The 6,546-nt window shown below is 36.5% G+C and overlaps 1 pseudogene; it reads right to left on the bottom strand.

Moving 5' to 3' along the window:
- Window positions 1–503: 503 nt before the first annotated feature.
- On the bottom strand, window positions 504–4,943 carry LOC101529374 (neurexin-3-beta-like; annotated as a pseudogene).
- Between the last annotated feature and the right edge of the window lie 1,603 nt (window positions 4,944–6,546).

The following is a 6,546-nucleotide window of genomic DNA, read 5'->3' as shown; positions in this document are numbered from 1 at the left end:
TTACCTTCTACATGGAAAAACCTGTGCATAAAAATAGCACTAGAACTCCGGTACTGCACTGCCTTCCCTAACGCATGCTGATCCATTCTGAATATATACATTATCAACTACTTACTAGTTTGAAAGTTTATGTATTTTGCCACATATTCCGAAGAAAAGTGTTACAAATATTAAAGGTCCTAGTTTCTTATCAAGGAAAAGTGCAATTTGGCATAAGGTTATTCACTGAATACTTTTGAAAAGACCAAATAATAGCTTCTCAGCATATCCTGCATTGAGTGGCATCACAATGAGGCATGAAAGTAGTATCCGACAATGACTTAGTAACTACATGTGTACATGGTTATATCACAATGTATCTGTCTATATTTTAGACTCCATCCACAAATCGTTGCAATCTACTTAGAGTTTTTATTTTCCTTGAACTTTTATTTATTCCTTGACACACACCTAGTCATTTCAAATTAACATACTTATAAAACCAGGTTAGATCTTGTGGGAAATTAATCTGCAATCCAAAAAGCAAAAGCAACCCAATTTAAATTTTTTTTATTAGAAAGTCAGATTTATAGGATGAAGGAGAGACAGAGAGGAAGTTCTTCCATCTGCTAATTCACTCTCCAAATGGCCACATGGCCAGAGCTCAGCCGATCCAAAACCAGGAGCCAGGAGCTTCTTCTGAGTCTCCCACACAAGTGCAGGGTCCCAGGGCCCTGAGCTGTCCTCAACTGCTTTCCCAGGTCACAAACAGGGAGCTGGATGGGAAGCAGGCTGCCAGGACACGAACAAGCACCCATATGGGATTCCTGTGTGTGAGAGGCAAAGAATTTAGACACTAGGCTACTGCACTGTACCCAATAACCTTTTTTCTCTTTTTTTAAATATGCCTCTGGTTGAATTCTTTTTAAAATGTCATTTTTTCAGTAATACCTCACATCCATATTTCTAGAGATATTTATAGATACCAATTCCATTTTATGAATTAGCAGTACTATTTTAATGGGGGCCTACCGGAAAAAAAATGTCCTTTGCCGCCTTCTGGCTAAAATGCAGCAAAAAATTTATTTGGCAAAAGACAATAATAATGGATTTCTGGAGCCAATTTTTACATATTGCTTTTGGCTGTTGAAAAATTTTTTGGCTCCATCCTGGCAAGGTGGAAAAATCTGCCATCATTAGCGGTATGTGCTTTGGAAGAGTAAGTGTAGAATTAGGTCATGTATGTCACGACTTGGCATCTGTGCTCTAAAACTTTTCTTAACCATAGTAAATTTTATTGAATATGATATATCAAAAATAATAATTGCATATAATGAGATAAAATGGTTTGTTTCTTGAATTTGAAGATTCTTAAACTTTATCATAAGATTGAAAATATAAGATGTAGGGCCTAACAGAGTAGCCTAGTGCCTAAAGTCCTCACCTTGCATGCCCTGGGGTCCCATATGGGTGCCGGACCGCATCCCAGCTTCTCCATTTCCTTTCCAGCTCCCTACTTGTGACCTGGGAAAGCAGTAGAGGATGGCCCAAAATCTTGAGACCCTGCATCCATGTGAGATATCCGGAAGAAACTCCTATATCCTGGCTTCTGATCAGCCCAGCTCTGGCTGATGAGGCCACTTGCAGAGTGAATCAGCAGGCAGAAGATCTTTCTGTCTCTCCTTCTCTGTAAATCTTTCTTTCCAATAAAAATAAATAAATCTTTAAAATACTTACTAAATAACATAAGAAATGAACTAAATCTTTCAGCTTAATAATACTATACTGCACCAAATGGTAAAGCAGTTTCCATAGACATGGAAATATATATGTACTCTGGAAACTCTGCAAATCATTTATATATTTTGGACTTAACCACAAACAATTGCAAAATCATTTTCAAAGTTAAACCAAGAATAAAAAGTCATGTATCACCAAAGTGTTACTCTGAAGCTATTGAGAATACCAAAAGGATCTTAACAAAACTACATTGTCTCATCAGGAGAGTTAAGAAAAGAAGCCTTATAGACTAGCAATGGGACACATGATGCTTGATTGTTCCATTGTATAATCTATCAAACTGCTTATAGTTCTACAGGAGAAAGTCCTCTGGATTACATGTCTGCCCCGTTGCTTTCAAATGTCCACTCTTCGATTTTATCATCAGCCTCGCTTCCACATATTTTTCCAGAAAATTTAGGCATTAACTCATTCCAAATACCTTGCCTATACCTTCCTGGAATTGGATTGTATCCATCTTCTACACTTCCTTAACCGTTGAATAGACTATCACAAACTTCTCTCAGGGAGCTTTGGTTTCTACCCATCATCTTCGTACTCCTTGTTACAGAGTGAGCAGTTTGTGGAGGGAGCAGATTAGATTTACAGAATAATGATAGCACCACATGAGATCACCATCTTTTGAATTCTTCAATGATGCACTGAATGCACTTCTTTCTGCATCTTTTTTATTATATTTTAAAAATTTCTTTTTATTGAAAAGAAATATTTACAGAGAGGCACCAAGATTCAGAATATGCAGAAAGAAGGCTATTGTTACCAAGCATTGACTTTGAAACACTCCCAAAAGTATAAATTCAAATGGTTAACAAACATAGGAAAAAAAATCCTTAGGTTCCCTACCTGTCAGGGAAACACAAATAAAACCACATTGAGACTCCCTGTAATTCCAGTGAAATTGGCCTAGGTTCAGAACTCTATTAACCACTCCTGCTATGTGGGGGAAAAGGCACCCTCCTTCACTATTATTGGGAGTGTAGACTAGTATTACCACCATGGAAGTCAGTTGGAGAATGCTAAGATAACTGAAAAATTAATCTACCATATGACCTAGCTTTCCCTCCTCTAGGATAAAATCTGCATATGAGAAAGTGACCTGTAATCCTGTATTTGCTGAAGCATAATCTGCAATAGCCAACACATGGAAACAACCCACAGACCCATCAAAAGAAGAATGGATAAGAAAACTGTGGTATATCTACTCTAATGGATACTACTCAGTCATTAATAATATGATCATAAGATTTTCATAATATGATAATAGCAGAGGTACTATTTTCACAAAAAAAATAACATTTATTAGAAGCTTACTATGTATCCATCACTACTGTAACAACATGGACAAACATACAAGCACACATATGTGCGCTTCTTCAATCATTTCTGGGGCAGGAGCTTGACGTTGTGGTTCAGATGCAGGCTAAGATCTCATGTTCCAGGGCTGACACTGTGGCACAACGGGCTGATCCTCCATCTGTGGTGCTGATATCCCATGTGAGCACTGGTTCAAGTTGTGACTGCTTCCCTTCTGATACAGCTCCCTACTGGCAGACTGAATGCTGGTGGTAGAACAAGTTTTGCTGGTTGTGGTAGTAGTCATCGTAGTGGTAGTTTCCATGACAGTGGTAGACCTTTCTGTTGGCATGGAGATTGTTCGCAAGACTGATGGGACTTCTCCAACCAACCGGACACTTCATTCTATTTTAATACTGAAGTTGTTCTCATCTGCCATGTTCAGACTTTCAAACCATCATAATAGAGCCCAGAGAGCTGGCATTGGAACGGGGTGACCCATGTCCTTTCGACCAATAGCTATTTATGCCTGGGTGTTGAGGATGGTTAACTGCTGGGGGAAGCATTTATTATCAGTTTTGCCTGTGGGGTAATGCTTATTTACTGACCAGTTGTCCACCTGGAATGTGGCGTTGCTACCGTTTCTGGTGAAGCACACCATGTGGTATTTGCTGTCATTGAGAGTAGTTCTGTCTTCTTTGATGGAGATACCAATTTTGCCAATATTGAAGACAATTCCAATTTCCCCTTGTTCTATATGAAACTGCAGGAAATCGCCAAGTCCTGAGGAACTGTCAATGAAAAACAAGATGCTGTCCTTCATCGTGGTGCTGAAGCCCACTTTAAGGTGGTCAGAGGGTGTCCTGACCTGTCATTGGCTGGCCAGGTGTAAAGAATAAGGTCTTAACTTTTCCCAAAAATGTACATAGCTCCAGGATCATTGCACTGATTTCAAATGGTTTCCACTGGTTTACCATTTGCAACAAAATGGTCCCACTTGGTGATCATTACACTCAGTGAAATAAGCCAGTCCCCAAAGACAAATATCATACATTCTTTTTGATGTAAGGCAGCAATTTTCATGCAAAATAGCATATATATATACATATACATACATATACAAGCATGCGTGTACATATATATATTCACCTAGAGAAACTGTATAATGCAGACTAGCATATTAAGAAGTGAAGATACAGTGCAGTATGCACCTTTACTCCTGAATAAAAGATAGACTCTCAATGAAAGTAAAATATACCTTGACAATAAGATGCTGGACTTTCTACCATTGTCTATATCTGCAGTGTCATGATACACTTAAATAGCAGAACAATGGAATTGCAACTGCTGTTGAAACACAGTGCTATTGTGATAAGGGGGAATCAGTGATGGCAGGGAGGGTGTGGGTAGGGTAGGAGGAGAAATCCCTGAGCCTATGAAACTGTATCAAAATAAAAAGACAACTCTTAAATACAATGTCAATGGAAATTCATTGTGAATTTATTAGGTATCTACAAAACTGAAAATCCCTTGATACTTATTCTTCTATTTCTTCTATTGTTTGTTGCAGAGGCAATTTCCCCATGAAAGAATACTGACATGGAAGGAGGTGGGCATTGTAAATTTCCTAGCTTGAATAGTATCTAATAGCAAAAAATGCCTGTAATTGAGATGCTACTCATATATATATAGCTAATGTCCCATCTATCAATCTGAATAAAACAGGATGCGGTACACAGAACTCGCTAAATCCTTTTTATTCAGTATGATTATTATTATTATTTGGATCAGAGTCATTCCATTTGATATAATTAATTGTTTGAGACAATAATTACCCTCATGCTCTTTCCAGTAACACAGTTTAAAGGCATATTGAGGTCTTTAAACACATTCACTAAAATGTATAAACATGTTTGCCCAGCAGTTTGGGGGCTGTGAAGTAATAATTTGTGTTTACTGGGTGGGTCACATGGAGAACCACTCTTAGGTGCTCTCATGCCTTTGTGTTACTATTATTATCATGATGTTTAGGAAAACAATGGTATTCAAGTTGAACACAGAGAGCCACTACATTGAAGCTACACCATAATTTATTTTCATGTTAAATTTCTTTGAAATTCATCTCATTGCAAACTAATAAAACTAGCCCAGATAGAATTCACAACACTTTTATCTTGCCTATTTGAAAATTTTTGTTAAATGACATAAAGTTAGGAAGTAAGGTATATGCCAGGATTGGTAACATTTAACTGTTTGTGCTAATACATGGCAAATACCACAGGTAAATGCAAAATGAGGAGTTTTTGAGTCAAGAATATGAATTTGAAAAGGTGAAAAGTGCATAGGAAAGTGCAGCACATTTATCAGAAATATATGTACAAAGTTAATGCAAAAATTGTGTTCATTTTGCCTATAGTCCAGCCTGGAATTGCAAACAGATAGCTAGTTAAATTACTAGAAACAAGCACTGCAAGTCAAAGTTAAAATTACTGTTATAAAAGTAAGTGTAGGTTTTCCTGTACAAAATGCAGAGCACAGGTCACTTTGTTGTTAACTCAGGGTATCAGAATAGTTGAAAATAGGCTTCCTACTACGTTCAAAATGACTCTGAAGTTTAAGACAATTACTATGAAACTGAAAGATAAAATTCTCTATGGAAACAGCAAAAGAGTAAAACTAAAGAGTTAGCTAAATATTACATTATCAGAAAAGACAGCAAGAGAGGTAGAATTTATTTTGCAAATTGCTTCAATGGAAATGTGTTTTGAAACATCCTTTAAGTTTGGGAAGAGGGTGCGGAAATCCCAGACCCTGTGCAATTTTACCGTAATATTTAAAAAATAATAATAATACATAAAATTTAAAAATCCCTGAAAGCAAGATAAAGATACCTTTTTTTAACTGAGCCAGCATTACAGAAACAAACAAACCCTCAATAGGAATGTTAGTGAATCCGAATTGAATATTAGTTGTCGAGCTTTTGAAACAACAGATATTAGTTAATTCCATAGGTAGATTCATATTTCTCTCTAACTCCAAGGCTAGAAGTTGTATAAACAAGGTTTCAATGACAAAATAATTAGTTACCATACAAATGTAGGTTTCAAGATGAAACTTACTGAATTTTTATCCAAATAAGTAAAACGTGAATTATATATGACTTGTTTTCCAAAGGAAAAATGCTAGATACCGTTGTATGTGATTAGATTTGCCTTTTGGGTCACAGAAAGAATTAAAGCTTCTCCGTCAAAGATGCAGATTATTGCTGTGTCTAATAATTCATGTCTTCTCTCTTTGAGAAAATGAACAGCTGAATATATGTGTTTCAATGAAAATAATCTATACTTATTCATAAGTTAGGATAATTATTCATTTCCCAAATTATTGGTGCAATTTTCTAAAAGCTTATCAGAATTCTACCAACTAACATCACATGCAGGTAACAATTTATATATATTATATGTATGGAACTTT

This window comes from Ochotona princeps, chromosome 9 (genome assembly GCF_030435755.1).
Source record: "Ochotona princeps isolate mOchPri1 chromosome 9, mOchPri1.hap1, whole genome shotgun sequence".
Lineage (NCBI taxonomy): Eukaryota > Metazoa > Chordata > Mammalia > Lagomorpha > Ochotonidae > Ochotona > Ochotona princeps.
Note: the sequence above shows the minus strand (reverse complement) of the source record. Positions and strands in the feature narration are given on the sequence as shown.